Below are 27,438 nucleotides of genomic sequence, written 5' to 3' on the forward strand. Positions count from 1 at the left end.
CCTAACATGGCTCTGGACAATCTAGACAATTTTCACCCCATCTCCAACTTACCGTTTCTTGCAAAAATTCTAGAACATGCTGTCACATTTAATTTACATAACCAACTCTTTGTAAATAACCTTTTCGAACCTCTCCAATCTGGCTTTCGTCAACTTCACAGCACAGAAACTGTCCTGGTTAAAGTTACTAATGATCTTTTAATAGCTTCTGATTCTTGTTCTCTCTCTATCTTGTTTCTTCTTGATCTCAATGCTGCCTTTGACGCTGTTAACCATGACATCTTACTTTCTTGTTTTGAGACTGTGTTTGGAGTTTCTGACACTGCTCTCAAATGGTTCAAGTCTTACCTCACTGATCATTGTCACTTTGTCTCTGTTGGCGGATTTAGGTCTCAAATTGGTCTCGTTAAGTCTGGTGTTCCACAGGGTTCGATACTGGGTCCCCTACTTTTCAGCATTTACATGTTTCCACTTGGTCAGCTTTTAAGTTTACATGGCCTCAACTATCATTTCTATGCTGATGATACTCAAATATACATCCATACCAAGTCTGACACTGATGCAGCTGTCTCTATTCTATCTAATTGCATATCTTACATATAAAACTTGGATGACTTAAAATTTCCTTCATTTTAACTGTGACAAGTCATGCTTATTGGCACCCCCATCAACTTTGTAAAGCCAATCCTGTAACCCTGTCTGTGGATGGTGCTGTACTTGAGCTTCAGTCTAGATTGAAAAACCTTGGGGTGATATTTTAACCAGGCTTAACGTTGACCCACATGTGCAGCATATTGTCAAAACATCTTTCTTTCACAGAAACATCGTTAGATTACGCCCTGTGTTATCACTAACCGTGGCTGAAAAGCTGATCAACACATTTGTCTTCTCCCGAATTGACTACTGTAATGCTCTACTCACTGGGGTATCTAAATCCACATTGAATAAACTGCAGTATGTCCAAAATTCAGCAGCCAGAATCCTGACCAAGTCTAGTACAAGTGATCACATTACTCCTATCCTGGAGTCCTTGCACTGTCTTCCTGTCACGTTTCGTGTTGAGTTCAAAATCCTCATGCTCACCTACTGTATAAGGCTCTGCATGGCTTGGCATCTCAGTACCTTTCTGATCTATTATCGCACAACTACCCATCTTGCAAACTTCGCTCCTCTAATTCTGGTCTCCTATCTATCCCCCAAGCCCATCTACACTCTATGGGTGACAGGGCCTTCTCCTATTATGCCCCTAAGCTCTGGAACTCTCCCCAAGGATATCAGAGACTCCCCTTCTCTAAACTCCTTCAAATTCAGACTCAAAACTTTCTTCTTTAGAACAGCCTTCACTTACCTGGTTCCATTCTTTACCCTCCTGCTCCTATTATATTTAGTATCATTATCTACTGCCTCCTCTATGTATTCTCATCTTGTTTATCTTGTGTATTTTTTGTTGTTTATTGTGTATTTTTTATTGTTCATTTTTAATTGTTGTTGCTGTTGACATTCTGTAAAGTGCTTTGAGAAGCCACCTTTAAAGGAGTTATATAAAATAAAGTGTATTTTTGCCATATATTATTATTATTATCAATAATAATCAATATGTATTTATTATTATTATTATTATTATTATTATTATTATTATTATTATTATTATTATTATTATTGATAATATATATCAATAATCAATAATAATAATACATTGAATTTATATACCACAATGATAAAGCCGTAAGTTAATTCTTTGCCAGTTGGCCAATGGTAGATTACTTTTTGGAAGTGTAGCATTTTGCATGATTTTTCAAAGATTACATTCAGATAGGAAATGTTTAAGGGTAGCTTTACCATCCTGAAGCCTGATCTCATCAGAGCTTAGAATCTAAGAAAAGTAGGGACTATTCAATATCAGTTGTGAAAAAAAGGCTATAGTTTTGGTGAACAACTAGGTGTCTTTTCCTTTTGGCTCAGCGTTTTCAAACCATTGCCCCAGTTTGGTGAAAAAAGACACTGTACTTTAAGAGGTGCTATCCTTTGGATGAAATGTTACCCTACGATGAGTGCTTGTTAATTAAAAAATCTGTGGACCGCTAGGTGCTACACTAACTTCTAAGCCAACGTTTCCACACCTAGTATTTCAAATATCCTAGTATGGATACTAGGGACACTGTGTTATAGGTCCCATCTTTTGGATGAGTCATTAAACCGAAATCCTGACTGTCATTAAAGGTTCTATGACACTGAAAGTGAGTGGAATTTAACTCCAGTGTCCTGGTTAAATTTCACTCATAAATGGTCTGACCTACATAATGTCCCCCCTTAACTCCCCCTTAATTCAATTGGTGAAGCAGTTTTTCCACTTATATCCCTGAAATTGTACGAAGCGACTGGTGCATAATGGGTGTGTAGCATGTCACTCAAGTGGGTGCTGCACTTCAGTGGTGGGCATAGCAGGTCCCCTCCTATATATGTAAAGCTCTTACGGATCCTTTGGAATGAAAAGCATTATATAAATGCAATTATTATTAGCTGTAGCAGTAAAAGCCATCACATAGAAAGTAATTCCATTAAAAATTAATGTAACCAAGTTAATGGCTTTTGAAAATTAATTTAAATATTACATGACTTATGATTCCAAATGTCCTTTATATAACACTTTTTATTTTTTGGTTGCACGATTTTTCTCAGCCATATACTGTATGATGACTATGAGACGAACAACTACTTCTGCTACTAAGAATATTTAATATTAGATATAATATCATTAAGGCTTATAAAATGAATTAAATAAACTAAAGATATTTATTTGCAGGTAAAAAAATATCAAACAAAAGGTATTGGTTCCCTTTAAAGTGTTGAATGCAATTTAATATGATTTTAGAAATAGTAAATAGAAAAGGACACAAAAATCATACAGTAAATTTTAAGAACCTCTGGAAAAAACTTTAAATCAAGTACATTTTTGTTTAGTGACTCTGTCTGGCATTAAGAAAAGCTTATAATTCCAGATTACAGTATGTTTTAAAACCATTAATCATCGTAGCAGCAGTACTTCATAATGCCCCTAAGAAGAAACATCAGTTCATGAAGTCCTTAACATATCTATTTAGTTAAATTAAAATGCAAGGAGATGAAGAGTATCTGATGGTGTCATGTTGTATTCATTACATTTTAATCAGTTTATTTTAATATCATACAGTATGGGGTCAGGGAAAACATTTAGAGCTTTACTGATTTACCCCTTTGAAGGTAGTTCCCATAGTTTAGCTCTGTGTTGAAGAATGATATGGTGTTTTCTTTAATCTGGTAATGATAAGACAATGTTTTTATCTAGGAGTATGGTCTCTCTCATTATGTAGTAGTAGACTTCTACTTTTCTGACAAAATGTATGGTATGCTAGGAACATTTCATCAATCTTTCTAACATTAGCTCTTTGCTGTTTTAAAGTGCTTTCATATTGTTTATTTTCAAAAAGCTTCATTTTTAAAGAACAAAAGAGGTGTTTTATTTATTATTTTGTTGGAGTGAGAATCACAATTGTTAGAGAATCACTTGTAAGAGTTAGAAATGAGTCACTCATAACAGTTGACATATTTTTTTGAAAAAATAAAAAAAAATATTCAGTCTAAATGGTTATGAGTCGTTAAAGAAAAGCAAATATATGCATGCATACATGTCTAGCTGGGGACTGCTGCCTTGAATACAATGGCAAGCCATCAGGCAAAGGGGAAGAGGGAATCCTGGCCTTTTTTTCATTAATATGTGGCTTGCACATGTTCACATGTTGCTAAGGCTTTCCATACCAGAATAGCATACTTTCCAATGAAATAAAGGAGGCAAAAAAGAACAGAAATCGACCTTCAACCTCCAGTTGTGTCTGTAATCAGACAAGCGAGCTATAATCGGCCGTCAGGCAAAGGCTAATGCCCAGATAAAACCCGCCGCAATGACAATTTAATTTCCTTCCATCAGATCAACTTGCAGCTCGAATGGAGCCACTTGCGAGGGCAGTGGACTGCACATACCAGGCTGGCAGGGAGGCCTCTATGCCAGACTGCATACCCACAGGGAGCATTAAAAACTGAAATGTATGTGGTTGCACAGGATCCACAAATCAAGTGTTGGCACAACAGAAAAGTATGTTTGTCTAGAGCAAGGACCGGGACACAGTTGTTGGGAAAGACAAAAAAAAACATGGAAAAATGCTTTCAAAATCTCTTTGTGCTGATCTTTTAATGAAGCAGAGTCTGTTGGGAAAATGCAAAGTGATCTGATTTGTGTTGCTTCCATATGACCCGTTTTTTTCTCTCTCTCTCTGTCTCTCTCTCTCTTGCTCCCTTTGAAAGCTTCACTGAAAAACTAGGTCATTGCTTCCTAAAATGAAAACAGAGGTCATTACTAAGGATATAGAATGCTGGAAGAGATTTCTGTCCCCGTAGTATGTGGTAAATTTCACTGTTGGGGGGAATTACCTCAGATTTGCTCTGCATTATACTTTTTTGCTTTTAAACACAGAATGTTTCTCATTTATCTTATAGACATTTGCTTTGATATCAGACATTTATGTATATTTTTTTGAAAATATAAAAATTAGAGAATGTAATTTCATCAAGAAAAAACCTTGGAGCCATGTCAGTTTGCAGGTAGCTACTGATCTGCTATATTGCTCCAGTCACTTTTCCCCAAACATACATATAAACAGTGAAACTTTAAGTAAACCATACAGTATAATTGAAATGTGACTATTACGCAGTTCAAAAATCGAATATCACATTATGACCTTACCAGTGTCTTTATATTTTTAAATATGAAATGGGCTAAGCTATTGCTGGGAAATCAATATTGTGCCAAATGTAAAAACATATGCTGCTAGAATATTATTAAAGTGTGTTGGAAAATGTATGCCCATATCTCTTTGTATTAAACTAGATGCATATGGTCTGATTTTTGGAGACTTTTTGGAGACTGCCTAAACTAGTGCCAGGGATATTTTAAAATTAATTTTGTAAGGTAAGACTTCATAAACCGACCAAAACACATCCCAAATGCAACATATGAGTAGATTTCAAACCTGAAGGGCTTTATTTTTTGGAAGGAAGGAGCCACATGGTAAATTCAAACACCTGTTGATGATTAGAACATTTTAGCTAAATCTTTATTCTTGATCTGGATGAGGCAAACTAATTGCCTGAGATTACAACAAGATGTAAAGTTAAATCCCTCAGGTACCACTGCCTTTATTTGGACACTTCACTAAAAATGTACACCACTTTCTAAAAGGAAACTCAGAATAACATAAGTTATTTTTTAACATGCAAGTGGTATACATATGTTGCCATTCAAATACTGAACACCTTTGTTTGTCTGTTAGAAGGTTAAGCCATTTATCCTTCTCACAGTTAAGTAAGAATACACCTTCCTTTAATGGCAGTGCAATAAAATTACCAAGAAAAATTAAACAGTATCTAACATTCTCAAGCCTTTTTTAAATATGCTGGGAAAAAAGAATTGTAACTGAAAGCTCTGCATTCATACTCTTGGAAAGCTTTAGTGTTATTTAGTGTTTTAATAAGCTTCAAAGTTTAATAGTGCATCAAGTAAACGAAGAATGATAAGTTCAATTTCAATTTGGATTTTATATCTGAATTCAAATGAACAGAAAAGTACTTTATTCAATTTGTATACATACTGTAGGATAGAATTAAAATGTTGCAAGCAAATATTTAAAATGGTACATTTTGAAGCTTTTCATCTTTAAAATCCTATGAAGATTCTTTCATGGTTGGTTTTCTTATTTTCATTACACAGAGGAGTGTTTCAGTGAAGTATAATGTATGAAAATGGACTACAGCATTTTACTGTGTTTTATCTTCTAATGTATTTATGGATTTCAAAGAAATCTGGTCCACTTGAGCATTGCTCCCTCGAGCATAGTTTATCTTCCTAAAAAGTACATTAAAAACTTGTAACAAAGGGGCAGAACAGAATTTGCAGTACAGTGTGTTAAAATTGCTTTTGAAATAGTTCAAAAATTCTGAAGACAAACAAGGAAAAAATCATAAAGTAAGAAATAGTCCACTCTTTGAGAAGTTTCAGATTTCTAATTTCTAATTTGTCTTCAAAGGAATGAAGCTCTTTTGGGGTAAAACGTCTAATGTACAGTTAAGGAACAAGTAATAGGTTTATTCCATGCTGAAAAGAGAAGAAAGAAAACAAAACATTTTGGCTGTGGAGCCTTGAAGGAGGTTCCACAGCTGAAACGTTGTGTTTTCTTTCTTCTCTTTTCAGCATGGAATAAACCTATTACTCTTTCCTTTGCAGCCTACGCATGCTGACATAGCTACCCACCTGAACTTCTTTAATGTACAGTAATGCCTGTGCCTAATTTGTGATATTTATTTTCATCTGCGCTACTGACATTGAATTGAAGTACTACCTGCAGTCTCTCTAGTTACACATTTATATATAAAAAGTATTTAATGTGATGGTGTATTGAATCTCATAAATGGGAGTTGGTGGAGTAACAAAGAAATTATAAGGGAACTGCAAAATATCTCCCTTTAGGATGTGAGGTTTAGATTTTAACATTCATATGATATAAAAACATAGTGACTAGATATACATACTCATATACAGCAGCCACAAAATGTATTCATATTCCAAGATGAGTTGTAACTCAAAATGCAGATCTCCATCAAGTTTTTTTGATTAGCATTAGGACATTTGCAATATTCAGAGAGGGTATAATGATATACATATCACTATACAATGCTATAATTGTATACAATTTTACAATAATATCCAATACTACAAAATTAAAGCATTGATAAAGTCAACACAGCACATTTTCCAGTCAGAGAAACATGAACCAGAGAACAGAAAAGGAAACTATGTTGACGTGTATTTAAAACCAAGAACGTTTGAGAGGATAACTAGAACAGGATCAACTGGGAGCACGCTTTATACTCCAAAACATATGTGTTATTTTATAAACTGTTAACATTTCAGCACGAAGGCTTTGTCAGGTCAAACATACTTGGTTCACTATAAACCCACTTTATATAGAAATCCTCCAACCAACAGCATTTCACGTGAGAGGAAAATACGCTTGTTTTAAATTGGAAGAACCATAACTGAATAATTAGAAACGTGGTTAAATAAATTGCAATCAAGATAAAATAAAAACATTATAAATAGTGTTAATTTAAAAATAGATTATATATAATTTCCTATGCTTTCATTATCAATCAGGTCTCATTTACAACAAAGGCTTAAAAATCTAATTTTGTGTTCAGTCCATATGGTGTTAATGTACAGTAGTTAACTAAAATCATGTAAGCTATGTTACAGACTTAACTTTTTCAGTAGGTAGGAAGATATATAAATGTACTCTCATGTACTACACAGGATTTCATCTCTATGGTCACTTCTCCATGTGGTAAAGCATGTAAAACTAAAAGACAGCTTAAACAAAGAATTTCTGAACACTGAAGCTCTAGTAGATTTGACATGTCCTATAGCAGCTCATTTTACTGAAGCAAATCACCTTAGATACAAAGTACACATCTCCAGGAGAGGTAGTGATGTTGACAATATTCTTCTAAAGAGAGTCTTTCTGGATTTTTTGTTTAAATACACCAATGTTACTATAGGATAATTCAAAGCATGTATCAAACACAATGACTTAAGAGTCTAGGACAATGCATAAATCATGTTTGTGATTAGTCTTCCAGTGAAAAAAACAGAAATGTGTTGATTGCTGATGTGTTCACACTCAAGATCATCAGCAAAAAGTGTTTAGATGTTCCTCGGTTGAAATATGTAGTTAAATTAATGGAAGGTATGATTGTTTTTATTTGTTAAATATTATGTAAATTGAAATAGTATTATAAACAAATAAACTAAATTGATGAAAATTATAAAATGATAGGTTGTGCTGTTTTCGGGACATTTAGAACACACAGTAGTTTGTTTTTGAGGTGAAATAGTTTTAATATTGTGTTTTGTCAATATTCTCAAAAGTTCTGCAAATGGACATTTGAAAAACAATATTCAATCCCACACCTCCCATCAAAAGCACTTTCAGAAAAGCCATAGGGCAAAAGAAAAATAAAATTTAGAAGAAAAATGTAAATGAATATTTCCTGTACACCAGTATCGGAAGGATTAAAAACATATCTGTATCAAGTCTTAATCAAAAACTTGCACTCTATAATGGTTTAAGTTACTCTTTACTGCCTGCTAAAAGCTCCACTACAAGGAAGCTCTAAGAGGTATAATCAGTGAAGGAAAGACATATCAAATGACTATGGGGCAACAGGTTTTAAACTCCTACTGTGTGCACACAATTTTTGTGTTAAAGCAGCAAAGAGATAGTTTTAAATTAAATGAATTGTGAATCTGTGATTTATACCTACATTAGCCTTTGCAAATTCCTGTAATTGAACACAAATTGTTCAGTATATTTGGACTACCCATTTCAACCCACTACCACCCCACCCCCCTCCTCCTCCCTGCCAGCAGTACAAAACATTTCACTTCATTACAAGCCCAGGTGACAGAAGCTGTTGCTGTCAAATTGTGTTTTCCGTTCTTGCCCGGCTACTGGGAAATTTAATTGGAAATATGCAAATGAAAGCAGGTGCGGACTTCCCACACAGATGTTCTGTTTGGAAAGTGGAGCAAGTTGACATTGCAGCTACCCGACGTACCGACCACCTCATGGGAGGGACAATGTGCTTCGCTACAGCCAATAAGACACGGAATGCTGCTCGTTTATTGAAGCTAATTTTGGAAGAAAAGAAAAAGGCTGATGAAATGCTTTTTCCTTAAAAAACACAACCCAAACAAATGGACCAAACAAGATCAAATGTGTCCTAAAATGAATGAAGCATAACTTTACACAAGTTAACTGAAGGTCTTAATTTAATTTTTCAGTGCAATAAAGTATCTTAATATTTAAGGCTAACGCTAAGGATTAATAGAAAACCAAAGCTTGAATGTTATCTCTATGCCCAATAACAATTACAATAATTCAGTATTGGTTGCATGCATATGTGGGGTTATGTTTTTTTTTAACACTGGGTTATAATCTACCATTTTAGAATTTAAGCACGTACACTTCATAAATGAATTTGTGTTGGTCAATTAATGCTATGGTGAGTGTAAAAATCAATATTTCACAGACTTACACATCACAATTATAAAGGTCATTTTGATTTGGAATTAACTTAAAAGTTAGTCAATATAAATTTAAAAGAAATATTTTATAAGTAGTAAAACCTATTGCCAGTTTCAATCTATATAAGACTACTGTTGTAGAGGTGTTTATGAATTGGTTAACATATACATTCTGTTTGATGTATTCGCATGAAACAGAGAAAACAGAACAGAATAGAAATATGGAACAAGCCTGTTAAAACCTTTACTTTAAACCAGTGATTCTTTTACCTGGTCCTGAAGAGGCACATGGACATCTATTTTTCTGCCTAAGCACTTGACTTAGCATTTATTCTGATTAGTTCCAAAATTTAACTTATTGAGGATTTTGAGTTCCCTGTAAGAGGCACAGAACTGTTGGCCTACAGGAAGAGGCATGAGGATCAATGTTTTAAATAAATTATTTTTTATTTGAATAACCCAAAAAGTTTCACAGTGGAAGAGAGGTGAAAACTGTATACCAGTGTTTTTCACTGGTCCTCAAGGGTTGGTTGTGGGGTCATTTGGTTTTTATTTCACCTAATTTCTTAGTAAATAATAATAATCAGTAAATTAATTCATCCTTTTCCCTTCTCTAAAAAAGGTAATGTTGATAGACTGTGACCCTGGACAGCAGTTGAGGAGTACTCCAGTATACAGTACCAACCAAAAGATATATGTTTCATCAAGAAAAAAGAAAAGTTTTTTTTCTAATTGGAATAACAGAGCTTTGCACCAATACATATTGCACATATTGAACATTAGCATCAAATTTCAAGACCTGTTTAAACATGGCGCAGTATATTCAGTTTTGCATCAAGTTTTTCTAATCATTTAAACCACAATTAAATCTACAGTTGGTCAGTAGAGACAGTTTGTAACCCTGTGCTCTGTAGTGGTTTAAAAAGGAAATATTAGTTTACTACCCATTGGCTGGTCACCAAACCTTTTTTTTCTAGACATAAAATATTCACTCCTGTTGGATAGACTGCCAGAGAAAGAGGTGGCTACAACCACAAGCCTGTAGTTTTTATTCAGTTTTTTTCAGTGAGAGACAATTAAAACCTGCGTTAATTCTGCAGATTTCATTTCGGCTGTTGTGTACATATAGAAGAGTTTCAATGATTATTAATGGGGGGGATACTCATAAATCAATATTGAAAAAGATCGATTGCATGTAAAAGCAGCCTGAAATTATAACAGTCTCTTTTGGGATTAATTAAAATTGTTGTAGTAGGTCTCCTGCAGCACTTTGGTTTGTAATCATATGCAGAAACACTTTGTTTCCTCTCCTGGAATGTCTGTACATAACCCATGCTTTCTTTTCTGTTGTGGAATTAAAAGTACTTTGTAAGTGGATTGTAAGAGAGTTTAAGGAGGGTACACTGAAGTGATTTATCATGGGTTTGAGGCCTTGGCAGTGCCAAGAGCAGGTTAGGTCTCATCTTTGAAGATGCTGATTATACAGTACACTTCCTTTAAAGTATCACTCTGGGGGATAACATCCTCTGGCTTTTGTAACTGTAAGAAGGTTGATGCATCATGCAGGCGATTAGTCCTGATCCTCAATTATACAGCTGGATTTCTGTTGAGCAGAGCTTTCTGTGTTATTAGTGATCTCAGGGGACGTAAGTGTAGAACCCAAAAGGGTCACTCTGATTTTGATATGATCTCTGAAGTGTAGTTTATGATCCCACAGCGAAAATCAGCAAGCTGTTGCTGCGGTGCAACACATCTTCTTAAGCAAGATGTTGCATGTTAAAAAAGGCTTCCACTGTGGTCACAAAATATTTGACATGTCTCAGTGGGCTCCTCAAATTAAACCTCTCTTTTAAAAAAACAAACAAAAAAAAACACATAACCCCTCTTACAATTTAATTTCCAGATTAATTCAAATAATAAAGAAGATTATTGTAGTAATGTAGAGCAGATGGAAAAAGTTTGAGTTATAACACTGAGGTTGATTATTTTGTATTAAAAAAAATCACTGTGAACAACCTATGGCATCAAAGTCACCGGAACGTCTTTTTTTTCTAATCTTAAATATAATTTGCTTGTTTGTCACAATCAAATCTTTATCATTTAGTTTCATTAGTATTTTTAAAAAGATGTTAAGAAAAATATCTCAGTAGTATGCATAACACCTTTTTTAGTTCTTATAAATAAGCAAGTTTGAAAAGTGTTTATAAATTTATATCTAAAAGAATTACTGCAGTGTCACAATATCCTGTTTATATAAAGTATTTCTCCATCTGGTGCACTAGCTGAGACTTTGAAACAGACTTTTGACTGTTTAGCTGAATGTGCCATTTCATCATATGGTCAAAAATGCATTAACCTGAGAGAGAAAGAACAAGCAATATCTTCCACACTTTTGATCTATCATGTGTCTATCATATTTGAGCAAAACAGAAAACATTTGAAGAGAATGAATGACCATTGTCTTTGTAAGACAGACCAGTATAAATGGAATTCAGGTTTTTTGATCATGACATATATATCAGTAACTAATGCAGGGGCATTTTTTTAAAAGGCCTTTTCATGTAATACATTCTCAAAAGTATTTCCTTCTCTCATCTTTCAGTTCCCTTCCAATCATCTCTATTTGGCACAGTGGATGGTGGTCCTTATTGGGCGGCAGAATGTGGTATTACTTTCTCTGCTGCCAAAAAACTAGTACATCAGCTACACTTTTTGGATCTAGTATATATATACAATATGATACCTTGTTTCAGAAGAAGACTGCTCTGGACTTTCTCTGTCACATCAGTACTTAAGGTAACACATTTTTGGGGCATGTCCAGTAAAAGAACACCGCTGGAAATGTGTGTACATGTCTCAGATGTGACTGTATCACTGAATCGCTGAATGCCTCTTGTAATTGACAACTCTTAGTCAGTCTAAGATGTCCTTTGATTGCACTTGGCTTATAGGTTACATTGTGCTAGTGTAAAAACTAGGTGAGCACGGGTCAGATTTTTTTGTAATTAATAATAATAATTGCTTACACTTATATAGCGCTTTTCTGGACACTCCACTCAAAGCGCTTTACAGGTAATGGGGACTCCCCTCCACCACCACCAATGTGCAGCATCCACCTGGATGATGTGACAGCAGCCATAGTGCGCCAGAACTCTCACCACACATCAGCTATCAGTGGGGAGGAGGGCAGAGTAATGAAGCCAGTTCATAGATGGGGATTATTAGAAGGCCATGATTGGTAAGGGCCTTATCTTATCTTAAACTTGTTTAAACAAGCCCCCTTTCCTATTTTTTAGCTTGTGTGATCTCACATTCTTAGTGTGTGTGCATGTATTTTTATTGTTATATTTTGTTGATTGATTTTAAATAAATTAAACTAAATGAAATTAACTGTGTTCAAAAACTTTTTTTTGCAATTAAACTTACAGAAACCGGATAAGTGTTCCTAGTAGGAACTAGGAGAACCTTGTTTACAATAATAGATGTTTAGGCTTTGTTATTCATTCATATAAAAAAGGGAATTACATTGCTTTGGATAATACTGAAATAATACTTTTATAGTTCCTCCTTTTGCACAAATTGCACTACAGTTTGAGGAAATTGCTTTTGTGTCCTGTACCTTCAAGAGAAACCATTCCTTTTAATGGTACAAAACATGTATTACATTTTAAATTGGTATTGTTTCAAAGTATGCCTTAATTTCCACAAAAGTGTTCTCTAAGCTATTTTACAATACAAGGGGCTACAAAAGCTGAAGGGACTAGCTGTTCAACATGTAATGTTTATTTAAACAATGGTTTACATATTAAACAATATATCCTAGAGAAAATTCAGTTAAATTATACAACAGCTGGGGGAAATGGCTTGTGATATCAAAATTTCATTCTGAAATGGTTCATTTATCATTACAATAGATTTTGCTACAGGGCTGTTTAACAATGCGTTTAGCTTTAAAGAGTAAAAAACAGTAACAGCAGTTAAAAGAGTAACTGAGAATAATTGGATACTGCTTAACTTCTACAGGGAAAAGATCTGGAAAGATCCAGATTTTTTTTCACCTGTACATGAGTATTAGGGTATTAGCTTAAGCATGTAATCTTAATTTATTTCTGATGTTAACAAGTATGATGAAATTCTTCTTCTTCAATAATAATAATAATAATAATAATAATAATAATAATAATAATGCATGTTCTGTGATGGACTGGTGTTTGTCCAGGAAGTATCCTTCTTAAACTCATTGGCTCAAATTCGATCAAGCATCTAAGTGGATGTTTGGATGGATAGATAAAATATAGTGTCGAAAAATGTTAAGACAGGATTAAAAGCCCCCGATCGATGTGCAAGATCTAACTTGGTCTGGAGCCTTGGAGCAACAAAATAGACAGCATGGTCTTCTAAGGTTCAGAACCCAGTTGTAGGAGCAATCTTGCAATTTGTTCAGGCCAAAAATTAATAGGCAGCCTAAAACCGTTTTTGCTTTGATTAATATACTGTATGTTTCCTTTGTCTTTGTAAGGCATGCTTTGACTTTCCTTTTTCTACTTTAAAAGATGTGTGCAGAACCAGTATTTATGTCAGGAACACAAAATATGTGCAAATTCAATCTGGCAACTTCACAGGCCAGGTGTGCTGTGAAGGATGGCATTTGGCCCAAAAAGGCTCCATTGTTCCAGTTAGTCGATACATAAACTTGACAGAATCTCAGAACAAGTCTGCATTCTTCTTTTCAATGTTTTTCTATTCTCAGACCTAGTGAATAAAATGGCTTGAAAATGTTTATTGGAGGATCACGAAAAGTGAAAGTTCTGTTTTACCCAAAACCGAGCCAGGTAAAGTCTCCTAGGTAATACAAATGTATATTTCTGTATATATTTTACACTGCAAAAATAGTAAATCATATTTTACTAGTGATGTACTGTATCATACAGTATAAGCATTTTTAGAAGTTTTTAGATTGGGGCTTGTTTATTCCTGGCTGTGCAGAGCTTTGGATCACTGCTACAAAGAAGTAGTTTTTGAGGTTTGTGATATGCAACATCATAAAATCCTGTAGAAATTGTCTAAAAATGTGTTAACTTTGACTAAGTAGAAAGAAAACAATTGTAAGACCAAATATCTGGTACCAGAACATCAAAATGCTCTTTCCAGATTAGATTACTTAACCCCTGTCTTTTACTTTTACAGTCTTCTTATAGTTCATTAACTTTTATTAACTTTAGACAGAAAATGCAATTTATTAGGTTTCCTTACATATTGCCTGGACAGAAAGTATGGTATCTATAGAAATTCAGTTACAATAATATTAAAGGGAAAAAGGAAATGGCTATATTCTGCCTATAGTCCACTTAAAAGGGAAATGTGGTGCAAAACAAAACAACAACAAAAAAAATAATAATAATAATAATTGCTTACACTTATATAGCACTTTTCTGGACACTCCACTCAAAGCGCTTTACAGGTAATGGGGACTCCCCTCCACCACCACCAATGTGCAGCATCCACCTGGATGATGCGACGGCAGCCATAGTGCGCCAGAACGCTCACCACACATCAGCTATCAGTGGGGAGGAAATCTCACATAAACTATACAAAACTGCTGTTCAAAATATTTTAGGCCATTGTATAATCAGTACTTGATCGAAAACATCTCTGTGATGTCACACTGCCCCTGTCCTCAATGCCACATTTTGAGTGATGGAGAGAATCCTGTAGTATATACTAAAACTAGAACTGATGTCACTGCTGCATACAACATTCATGGACAGATTTTAATATATCCATTCGCTTTTAAGTTGTCTGTAAATATATTTAATAGAGTGTGTATAGCCAATACATTATTCTCCTGTCCATCTGATTTCTATAAACAGTTTCAAAACAATTTGAATACGAAAACTCTCATGTTCAATTTTCAAGTGATGTTTTAGTTTATAATACAAATGTGCTTATTCAGCTTTGGATGCATTTTTTGGAACCAAGTATGTTTTCTCTTGTTCTGGTTAATAGACTAAATTATCTGTATAAGCAGTTTTGAAATACAGTAAACTTGGATCTCTGTCCTGTGGTATCACAATAACAAAGTGAACCGCCATAAATGTATCATCCATTAATTTCAGCTATGTTTATGTTATGCAAAAGTAAATGGATAGTCGTGTCTTCAGGACAGCACTCAGTGATATTTATCCTCTTTGAATCCAAGGTTCGCCATGGTTCAATTTCTTTATAATGAGGTTTAGTGGGATTCCTTTTTTCAATAGTTTACATTACTTTTGCTTTTGTTATTTATACTTTTAGCATTTCCTGCTGCTCTTACAGTATATACAAATAATGTGTTTTCTTTTACCGGATCATTGGAATACCATGTCCTGCCATAATAAATATTTCTAAGCAATTTGTAATGTAATGCACCATTGTTGACTAATGAAAGTATGAATAAATCATTGACACTGATTACAAGATGAAATGATGTTAAAAGTGTGAAAATAATTTGATAAGATCACTGTGATAAATTGTCATAACTTTAGGGCAAATTCATTTATTTAGTTTTAATACCATTAAAATAATTTTGTTTTGTTCTTGTCAAAATTATAAACATTTTTCATACGAACTTTCAGAAAAACGTTACAAACAAGATGAGGACCTTGGACCCATCTAGCTGATTTTAAAAAGAAGTCCACATATGATTTGTATAAAAATGGGCCTCTTGGTCTCATTTAAAAATCCACTTCACCACAGTTTCCATAGTTTGTTACACTTGGTTCTGAAGAAGTCCAGTCTGGATTGCCTTGGTATCTCATGGAGTCTGATTATTTTTCCTTTGTTGTGTTTCACTATACTGTGTTGCTGAGTTTTATACCAAATGAGTTACTTTTATTTTTAAAAAAGCCAGTACATACAAATGTATTCTAGGAAGCTTAAATTAATGCATGTTACAAGGACCTTCTTTTCAGATAACAATCGTTGATGGCTGTGACAGTCCCATGATTCTAAGGCAAAAGTTGGCTGCTATAGAGAGCATCAACGTTATTGTAACAAAGTATATGCAATATGCAGACTAAAAAGCCTGGAGGATTTTATTTCTAAATCATGAAAGCTTAAAAATAGGCATCAGTGGATTGTTTTGGACATAATTTTTAAAAATATTACAAAGTGAGGAAGTTTTTATACAACATTTGTGCACTTTAAATCTATTTTTATCAGAAAGTAAGATGATAAAACAGAGGGAAAACTGCTCTTCGTCATTTACGTATCCTATTTTATCTCCTCCTCTTTTCATGTCTAACATCCAAAACAGAGTGCTACATTGGATTGATTTCTGAATGAGTAAACCTACTCCATTGTCATTGTAGAAAATGAGAAATTGCATGGGAAATGCACATATGGACATCCATCTTAATTAAGCTGGCAGTGAACCTATCAATAACCAGAAATAGAACCTGAACCTTCCAGCCCTTTCTGAATAGAGCTGTGCTGATGTGCCTGTTGTAATCAGCAGAATAGTTACAGTAAGACTGGAACAGAGCCATGCAACAGTGGAAATTTTAAGACCTAACCGTTTATTTTAGTCGAACATGGTTGCGGAAAATGTATACTTTTATTGTAGAACTTGTACTTTACACCAGCTGTAATCAATTCCCTTTATCATTCTGCAATATTAATAGGTGAGGTCTGGAAGCTTGATTAGTGAAATATCTCTTACAAAAATAAGCAGAGTAGGACTGTGTAAATAGGTAAGGCTCTATTTAGTAACAGGTTTTTAGTGTAGTGTTGATTGCAGTGTTTTTGCATTCATCAATCATATGATCCATTATTGGACACAATTTTCTGCATAGAGGCCAGTCTGTAAGTTAATATTCAGATTCCTTTTAAATGTTATTACTCATAAATCAATATTGTTTTTAAACATTTATTTAAACAAATAGGAGGTTTCTGTCCTCTTTCTTGGTTGTTGAAATTTCCTGTTTAAAAGAGGATTATTTCATATATTTCAGTCATGTGTACTTCATATGGTAAACTAGGATGATTAAAACCGGGCAGGCTGGCACACACTCTGTTCATTAAGTAAAAAAAATATAGAAGAACCAAAGTCAACAAATAAAAGATGAATGTTCTGCCAATTCTGAACTCAGATGTAGAACTATGTAATTCCTGAATATTGTTTTACTAGAGATATTTTATTTGTCGAGGTATATGACTTAATAAAGGTTACTAGCATAGTATGCCTTTGCTGAGATGCTTTAATAAAAAAGGTAAACTTATTGGTTAAACTGCTTTAATCATTTTAATGATCTAGCCATTATCCAATCTACTGATCATCTTTTGCATGTAGTTTAATGCATTCTTGTTTTGTAGTATCACTACAGTATGTTCCTAAGAATCATAGGTCCTGCAGGGCTCTGATATTTTTCAGTCAGTAAGATTGCTTGCTCATTGTAAAGGTAGAGTTATGTACAGTAGGTGTGATTCTGCCATTGTCAAACTGTGACATGGATTGCAATGGTGGCTGTGTACAACTGGTAAAGTGTCACCAGGAACCGGAAAAGTTGTCTTTGCCTGAAACAACTTCCTCAGGACACTTGTGGACTGTTAGTGATATCTGTAAGACACATGTACAGTAGCTCCTGTAAGACACATGTAGCTCAACTGACTCACCTATCAGACATTATGGAACTTGAAGTATGTCAGAATATGAATGTCTCTGTTGAGTGGGCTGATTGGAGGAGTTGATATTCTTTTTCACATTCTTTGCATGCAGTGCAGGAGTAGTTGCTGTGAACTGAGACATAAAGAAACAATTAGCAATTCTAAACTAGCTGGATAAAACTACAATAAATCCTCAAAAATAGGCTAATAAAGTTAATACATATCAGACATTAAATTATTGTAATGCAGGTACATGCTAGAAACTAAATGTAATGGATGGAGATAAGTATCTCTGTGCACAGCCTTCTACAATAGCCAAGATGAATCATTTAATTCTCAACACTTTTCCAAATTTGATTCTCAAAAATTCAATATATATATTTTTTTCCTTTCATTTTCTTTCAAGTCAAAAGCATCAATAAAAGGAAAATGACACTTCTCCATTGTTTACAGTGCAAATTTGGAATACCCCTCATCCATTCATCCTGAGAAAGAAAATATGTAAAGCGCACCAATTTCATTGTTAAAGCCATAGTCATTTGTCTTATTGACTTACTTTGTGCTGTAATTTTACAGAAGCCACTAAACTAATGTAAAATCTGTGCTTGATGTTTAAGTGGGGACAATTGGAAACTATTGAAGCAGAAAATAATCCATCATGCTAGCAGGCTATATGGGAACAAAACAAAATCAGTCCTTTTTTCATGTGGTGCTGTTGACAGTCTTTCTGATTATGAGTTTTATAAATTAGTGTTTATTGCAGATACGTGTCAGGTCTTCTGGTACTGTATTAGTACTAATACAGTATGTTTATAAAGATTGCAAAGTCATGCATTGCAATCACAACTCTAAGATCTGTGTTATAGCCAACTAGTGCATCATTGGCTGCATTTTATTTGTAAGCTCTGCAGACGGTAAAGGATATTTTTTTCTGGCCTCATGAATGTTTCAGGGCTTAAAGCATGCTAAGACATGCATGCTATTTCTTATTGTAGGAAGAAAATTAGAAATTGAAGACATTTACGTAGACTTTTTTCCATGGATTAATCAGATAGTTAATGACAAGACTTCCATCTCACCAATGAAAAAGACATTAAATGCACTGGGTCTATGAACCACTGTCATTAGGTCTTAAAATGCCTAGGAAAATATAACATTTTTTAATTTATATAAAGACACTGCCTTTATGGTTAGGTGTTTACTTACATGGCATTTGAGCGTTATGGCATAATTCATCAAATTTGTAGGTTTTAGGATCTTTAAAAAATATTTTTATGGTGCAAAGCAGAATACAATTAACTCTAAATACTCTGTGCATAAAATATAGGTTTACAAAGTGGACAGCATTTATACTGTAGCATACCTGTTACACCCAATTGCATGCTTATCATTGGATATGTCTTGAGCTTTGGCAGTCCCTCTTTCATGGTTTTTCCAGACCATCTGAAAGACGGGCAGCACATGAATTTTAATGCCGGTGAAGAAACAGTTTTAGCTGAACACCCAACATAATTAACTTGCAGGGATTTTTTCTTTGGGATTTGGCAGGGCATTGCCAAGCTTACTTTTAAAGAACAGAAAAGTCAGGCCTGTGTTTTTTAAATCTGCAAGAGTTTTCAGCTTTAGTTTCTGCAGTTATTTTGGAAGCAGCAAACCCACCAGCCAAATCTGGAGGGAATTCATTATCCCCTGTAGATTTTAATTGCCACTGCAAGAATACATCGTTCTAGTTGTATATAATGAAGTATGACTGACATGAGGAAGTCAGTAATATTACATTATGCTTACTTCACTAGGTATTTATCACAGCCCAATCTTTGCACTAATTTTTACTTTAAGGGTAAAATATAGTTCAATATCTAATGAGAATAACATATTTCATGTGATTGATTACAGACTGAAATTATGGGTTATATTCTCAAAAAGCTGCATTTAGCTAAGTTATATGCTTTTTGTCTAGTTAGCAAAGTGTCTGGTGCCAGGCTTGCCTGTAACTATCAGAAATTTTCTTTTGGTTTCAGAAGGTTTTATGATGGATAGAAATGACGTGCAAAATGCAATGAATATACTATAACTGCTTCAAATTACAAAAAAAGTGATCCTCTATAGTAGGATTCCAGATAATCCCAATTATGTGGTGTTTGCAAAATCTTCTAATTGTATGTAGAAATGTGCTGAAAGAAAAGCTTTAATTCTTGCAGTTTAAAATGCAGTCAAAAACATAGTTTATTCTTTTACTGCTTTATGTCTTTTACTGGATAGATGATCTTTTTTACAAATGCTACAGAGCACAAATATGCAACATATAGATTCTTTCTTGTTACTGAGCATGTTAATTAATTAAACTGTAATACCAGATGCCTTCCACTGATTTACTCAAAAATTAATTCAACTTGTCTAATCTTGTTGTTGATAAATGAGTTTTGTTTCCATGGCCTTCTTTATTAATGTAAACCTATAAACTAAATGCACATAATAAGTAGAAGATAATGTGAAACATGTTGCTAGATATTACTTGTTATGTATGCACATGCATTTGTGAACAGACTGTTGATTCAAAGTGTTATTTTTCACACAGTATTGAATTTGGGATATGGATAGGCAGACAAATGCTAACACTGACCTGGGGAAAGGATTTTGGTTGAATTTAGAAGGGATTTTATTAACCATTGCATGCACTGCAAGAATCAAGCCCTACAACCTTAAATACTAATACATTCTGTTCTGCCCAAATGACAGTCTTATCCCAGTAGAAATTACTGAGAATTGCCAAAATAAGACCATTGTCTTCTCCATTTAAGAAGATATTTAGGATACCATGTGTTTAGTTTTTTCTGGATCTTTTGAGTTTTCCCTTTTAAAGATACATATCTGTGTTTGTTTTTTAGCCAAAATGTTTTGCATTCATACTATAGCACTTGAAGGGATCAAACTGAGAACTGTGCAATGAAGATCCAGTGTCAAGTCCTAAAACTTAAAACATAAAACATGTCATATTTACACAAAAAAGGTTAAAACTGACAGAATTGTCGTAATATTGAGCAACTGGCCTACCTCATCTGTTTGGTACTTAGTAGTTACTTGATCTGAAGATTGCATCCAGCCATTTCTTGAAAGAAAAAACAGGGTTTTGGATTCAACAGTGCTGGGTAATATGTTGGATACTCCCATAAGCCTTTGCATACAGCAACATCTCTATTTTAAATACACCTTCACTTAGGCATAACATGTCACCTGTGGTTCACATTTTACTGAAGTTCACTTGGTTGATTTTGTCAATATTTTTGAGGATTTTGTATACTTGAATCAGGTCCTCTGTTAATCTTCTCTACTCTAGACAAAGCTCGGCTCATTTAGCACATCAGTATAGAACATTACTTTACGGTGTAGAATCTTCTTTTAAGACTTTAATGAGTTTTAAAATTAAAGTCATTTAACAGTAATAATATAATCCAACCGATATGAACCTATTTATATTGTTAATCACAGTTTAGGCAATTACATATGCATATAATTGCTCTTAAAGTAACATGTAATAATAATAATTGCTTACACTTATATAGCACTTTTCTGAACACTCCACTCAAAGCGCTTTACAGGTAATGGGGACTCCCCTCCACCACCACCAATGTGCAGCATCCACCTGGATGATGCGACGGCAGCCATAGTGCGCCAGAACGCTTACCACACATCAGCTATCAGTGGGGAGGAGAGACGAGTAATTAAGCCAATTCATAGAGGGGGATTATTAGGAAGCCATGATTGGTAAGGGCCCATGGGAAATTTGGCCAGGACGCCGGGGTTACACCCCTACTCTTTTCGAGAAACGCCCTGGGATTTTTTTAATGACCACAGAGAGTCAGGACCTCGGTTTTACGTCTCATCCGAAGGACGGCACCTGTTTACAGTATAGTGTCCCCGTCACTACACTGGGGCATGAGGACCCACATGGACCGCAGGGTGAGCGCCCTCTGATGGCCCCACTAACACCTCTTCCAGCAGCAGCATTAGTTTTTCCCAGGAGGTCTCCATCCAGGTACTGACCAGGCTCACACCTGCTTAGCTTCAGTGGGTTGCCAGTTGTGAGTTGCAGTGTGATATGGCTGCTGGCACATGTCTACATTCTCTTAAAAAGATGCTATTAAGTCTCCAATGGTTTTATTTTAAGATTGTTCAAGATACATAATATTTCTTTTTCACTGGTTGAATTCAGCTATGTCAGATTGATGAGCACAGATAATGGTGAAACAGCAATCTGTGTCTCCTGAACTTCACCTGCTTCACCCCTCTCAACATGGTGTGTAATGGTGAGATCTAATATTAATTCCCATAATTTATATATAAGCACAATAAATTACTAGAAATGTGATAACTTAGGTTCTTGTAAGAACTCTTACTTCAGATTTACTTTAATTAAACATTACCTTTATTCATTGTGTGTGACTTTGGTTTATAAAGTGAAATACTGTAAATTCAAGTAATGTTAAATTTTTATTGTCTCCCAAATGCTCCCCTATAGCCCCATTCATTATAAATATCGCTTACACAGGGCGGTTTTGTGTTTTCAGAGTTTTAGTAGTCGAGATTTTGATTTACACTAGGTTTTAGGTTACAATCATTGCTGTAACCTCAACCTTGCTGTAAACTCAACATTATTCTGAGTACAGAATAATGATTTTCAATTTACATTAACATTTATTCCACACAACCGCAAATGACATACCTTTACAGCATTGCTTTGCTAAATCTTTCTAACTATCAGACAAATGAGTATGTACTGTATATAGTACCAAAATATCAGATATTCAATTTGCACTTTGATCATTGAATCTCATTTGGAAGTCTGTATCGCCCTATTGGTCTTTTTTTTTTTCAATTCACTATTGTATCTTGGCCTATACGTGTTCGACCTGTGTGACCAGAATATAATGGCAGCAAATGGTCATTGCATTGACATCTCTTCATGCCCTAGCCCACCGTATGTGTAATATTCAATCTTCTTGACAAGTTCGCTAATTAGTTTGAGGAACACAAACAGTGAAATTAGGTGCGCCCTCAAATTGCTTTCAGATTTTGCCCTATAGTCATTCACTAGTAGTAATGAAAGCCTAGGTTATAACACTCACAATGACACAGTGTTTATTTAACAAGACTTGCAAAACTAATTTACCTTAAATTAAACATAACTACAACCAGATGCATGGGTAGATATAATGTATGGTGGAGAACAGACACGAACTTCGCTTTCATCTTGACAATAAGAATGTGTTGTGTGTCACACAATACAATTTACCCAATCTGTGTAAACAATAGTTTTGGCTTGAGATCAGGTCTGACCAGCATCAGTTGATCCTTTTGAAAGGACTGTATATATGTTTTCTATTAGCACAAAATTTTACATTGAACTTTTACTCCATTATCAGTACTTTAGAGTCTTCACAGGTTCAAAGGGAAGTCTGACATGTTACAGTATATGGAACTTACAGATTAAAGCTCTTACATTCACAAACCCCAGATGATCAACTGTATTAACACACTGCGGCCATACTGGAGTTTTAATTTATACTTCAGAATATTCTCTTGAATATCATTAAAGAATAAAAATGGTGGATTACTAATATTTAGGTTATACCTAAGTAAGCTTAAGGAAGCTGGATTAAAAAAAATAAACATCATTGTTCTGAAACTGATGACATGAGCTGTTGTGTAAATATTTAGCAGTGCATTGCCTCTGTAGTTAGTCTCTGTTTCAATAGCAGGTAGGTTTTCGACATATCCTGCCAAGGACAATAGGCAACACGAGTAGAGGAAAAGGACACAGATGTCAGCAGGGAGTCTTATTTTATAAAGATTCACAGCCACTTGATTATACTAAAACACCCAATACCCCCAGATGAATATTTGACCATAATGAATAGCCTTGACTGAAAAAACATGGATGAATCATGGAAATGAGACCGAAAGAACAGAATACTTCAGAATTTTTCTGGACATTTGTTCCTTTCCTACATAAAAGAATCACATGCACATTTTAAACTACAGTTGTGTAGATGCTTTACATTTCAGTAGTTAATGGCACTAACTTTTAACACACAACCTCAAAGCATGAACTTGGTGGTTTGAATAAAATATATGCATTGAAGTTAGTCAATGTTAAATTTTTATAATAATCTATTGTTAGCACTTCACTGAAGATAAATCGGAAATTTCAAGAAACAAAATCATATTTTTTTTATTATTGATTAATTGTATTTTTATGCTTTTGGCTGTAAAGTACCCAGAGAAGGAGGTATTCCCACTGTAAATGCATCAGAAGTTATCACCTTTTAATACTAAGCATAAGGTTTAATCCAGCACAACTATTACAGATTTCTTTAAGTAACAAACACACAGTTACTTTAGATGAATCATCTATATAATTCCGACAATATGACAATATTATTGATGATGTCCAGAGCTCTCTACAAAATCATTGTTGAAAGCCAAGTGAATGCACAAACAAACTCAAATCCATATGTTTATTGCTTTATTACTAACAATCTTGTTGTGGCACCTGATTCTGGTTCTCTATTTATCCTTATTCTTCCAGACCAACACTGTTTTTGACACTGTTAATCATGAACCTTTACTTTCACATCTTGAGACTGGAGTTTCCAGAGCAGGTTGCAAGTGATCACATTACTCCTATCTTGGAGTCCTTACAGTGGTTCCTGTCATGTTTTGAGCCAGCTTCAAAATCCTCATACTAACCTATAAGGATATACTGTACATGGCTTCTCTGTACCTATCTGACTTATTATCTCTCTACTCCCCATCTCACAGCCTTTGTTCATCTGCTTTTGGTCTTCTATATGTCATCAAAGTTTGTTTACATTTTATGGGTGACAGGGTCTTCTTTTGCTATGCCCCAAAGCTTTGGAATTCTATCGACAAGGATATCAGAGAGTCAGCTTCCCTGAGTGTGTTTACATGTAGACTCAATAACTTCCTTTTCAGAAAAGTTTTTTTCAATTAGTGACAATGTCTGCTCCTCTTTATAATAACCATGTACAAGCACATTGTGCTGCACCTCTAACTGCCAGTGTTTCTTTTGTGCCTATTCTGTAATTCGCTATTGTTAGAATTGTGTTTACACCTACCGCAAAGCGCTTTGAGATGCAACTTTTAAAGGCACTATGTAAAGCAGGTATATTTTACATATGAAATCTATTTAAACTGGTAAACAGGTGGGTTATTATAAGTTATCAATGTGTTTCCTTGAAAATTTAGTCTATTTAGTTAATGTACTGTAATTGTTTTTATTAGTCTAATGAGGAGTGAATAAGAGCTTTGATCTCATATAAAAGAAAAATGTTTTTGGAACTTCTACAATAGTTAAAAAAACAAGCATGTGAAAGAAGACAAAAGAAACTTAGCACACCCAAGACAGTGAAGTTTGATAAGGGGGAGGAAGTACTGTACTTTCATGCTGAGATGACATTTGTAAAATGTAAACTACCGTATCTTAAGTCATTCATTCAAATTTGTTTTCTTTACATGTTGAGTTACAGTATAGTCAGCAAGTTGTGGATGTCCTGCTTATTTAGAGACATGTGTACAGATTTAGTGTATTAGGTTTCTGTACTGGACACCTCAATCTCAATCTTTGTGAAATACTGTACCTCTGATAATCAGTGGTAGCCCAACATTCCTAGACTTATTTGGCTGCCATCACTCCTATAAATGACTTATCTTAAGAGTACTTTTAGAGATGAGATGGATATCTGTATCCAATAAAATTATATGAGCAATCCAAGGATCACAATAGATCAGAAATTATCAATGCCATTGTTACTCCAGTTGCCAGCAGCATTTAGTGCTTTCAACTTTTCGAACCAAAAATCTATAACTGTATCTAAATATATCTCTCTTAACATTTATTTCACAATGGTCTATCTGTATATAGATCAATATAATTGATAAAACTATGCATACTTCTTAGTGGGGTCTACAAAACAATCTCTCCATACTTTCTTGCTTTTGTTTCACAATAGTCTTTTTGCATTTTTGTGCTTAGTTTTCTGAAAACACGTTATGACTAGTCATTGAGTTACATGTAGTCTGAAGCATGAGAGTGTTCACACAAAGTGCTTCAGGTACTTGTTCCTTTTGATCTAGTCAGATTTCTATTTAGTTTCAAAGTGCCTTACTCTGGATATATGCGGTGGTGGGTGGGGAGTTGTAGAAAATTACCCAAAAAAACTTACCAGGCATTAATTTGTTTAGCAATGGCTTTCTTCCCAGAAGCTCCAATATCTATGGGGTTTTGGCAGCATGTTGGATATTATCACTTCATGCAGCATCTTGTTCCAATAGTTAACTCTTCAAATGCAGAGAACAAAAGGGTGTACTGTTTTTGCTTTGCTACTTACTGCCAACTGAAATAGTTTTGTAATTACATTTGCTTGACTTTTTTCTCTGCATGTCTGGTTACACACAGCAAGCCTCAAAGGAAACATCATTTGCAATCAGGTAATGGAAACATATCCCATGAGTTTGAAATGTTACATTTTTTGTTTTGATATGTTGATGTCTGAAGCAAAATAACAGAATATGATGGACAACTGCGATACAGTCTTAATTATTTTGAAAGATCTCCAGTCATATAGACATACAGCTGTATAAAATAGTCACTGTTTAAAATCATATGTATCTGAAAAGACATAGTATATGCTGTACAGATGTTAGTGTATCTACTTTTATTATCTTTCTATATCTCAATTGTACGTTATCGCTGCTTCCAAAGACAGTTACATTGGTAATTAAGGACAGTTAAAGACAAAAAAGCAAAAGCTAAATTTGCCATTCTCTAGATAAATAATGTACTTGCAAAGCTAAATGCTTGGAATGACTACATGGCATTTATTATTTTGGGCACTGCAGGGCCTGTGGTGAGCTTTCTTCCATATTAGGACTTACCACATTTTTGGCCATAAGTTATCAGCACTGTGCACAAAAAAAAATTCAATGCTGTCTCCTTTGCAGATATGTCAATATGACCATTTTTCCTTTGATACAGTTTTATTAATAGAACTGGATCTTTACTAGATCTTAATTTAGCTTCCTTATTTTATTGTTTATAGCCCAAATACTTCCAAACATTCCTTTGAAGCAGATCTGTATTGGAAACAAATTTATTTTATATATATATACTCTCTATTATGGTATTATAATTTTAAAACCAATAAGATCAGCTGGAAGCACACTGTCTTATTGAAAAATGTATTTATTAGAACTTGTCAGTGTTTCAGCATGCACAAGTCTTTATCAGGACATACACATTTGGCTAGACAAAGATCTTCTATAAACAAACATTCTTTAATTGCAAGCATTCCATGTGAGAGGAAGCCTTTTTTTTTTTAAACAAGCAATCAAGAAATAAATTAATCCATCTGGCCATAAATATGTTTCAATTACCCCATTAGAACCTGTGTATGAAAAATTACAAGTAAATGCACGTCTTTACTGAACAAACCAATGAGCCTAATTTATTCACATTGTTCTAAAATATATTTATAGAAAAGTTTACATTGACATTAGAAATAAACAGATCTTTTAAAATGCAAAATTAAAACATATTTTTT

General features: G+C 34.3%; 2 long non-coding RNA genes across 5 annotated transcripts in view; one reads left to right on the plus strand and one right to left on the minus strand.

The window, feature by feature from the left end:
- Window positions 1-4,894, plus strand: part of LOC148653837 (uncharacterized) — a 31,515-nt gene extending 26,621 nt beyond the window's left edge. For both annotated transcript variants that reach the window (XR_015924851.1, XR_015924852.1), the window contains one exon: window positions 3,965-4,894. This is a non-coding gene — a long non-coding RNA (uncharacterized LOC148653837). The remainder of the gene's footprint in view (window positions 1-3,964) is intronic.
- Window positions 1-27,438, minus strand: part of LOC148653836 (uncharacterized) — a 78,713-nt gene that overhangs the window by 48,531 nt on the left and 2,744 nt on the right. For all 3 annotated transcript variants that reach the window (XR_015924853.1, XR_015924855.1, XR_015924854.1), the window contains exons 2-3: window positions 19,179-19,258; window positions 17,825-17,948 (exon numbers count right to left, since the gene is read on the minus strand). This is a non-coding gene — a long non-coding RNA (uncharacterized LOC148653836). The remainder of the gene's footprint in view (window positions 1-17,824; window positions 17,949-19,178; window positions 19,259-27,438) is intronic.

The sequence above is a fragment of the Lepisosteus platostomus genome, chromosome 10 (assembly GCF_059453375.1).
Source record: "Lepisosteus platostomus isolate fLepPlt1 chromosome 10, fLepPlt1.hap1, whole genome shotgun sequence".
Lineage (NCBI taxonomy): Eukaryota > Metazoa > Chordata > Actinopteri > Semionotiformes > Lepisosteidae > Lepisosteus > Lepisosteus platostomus.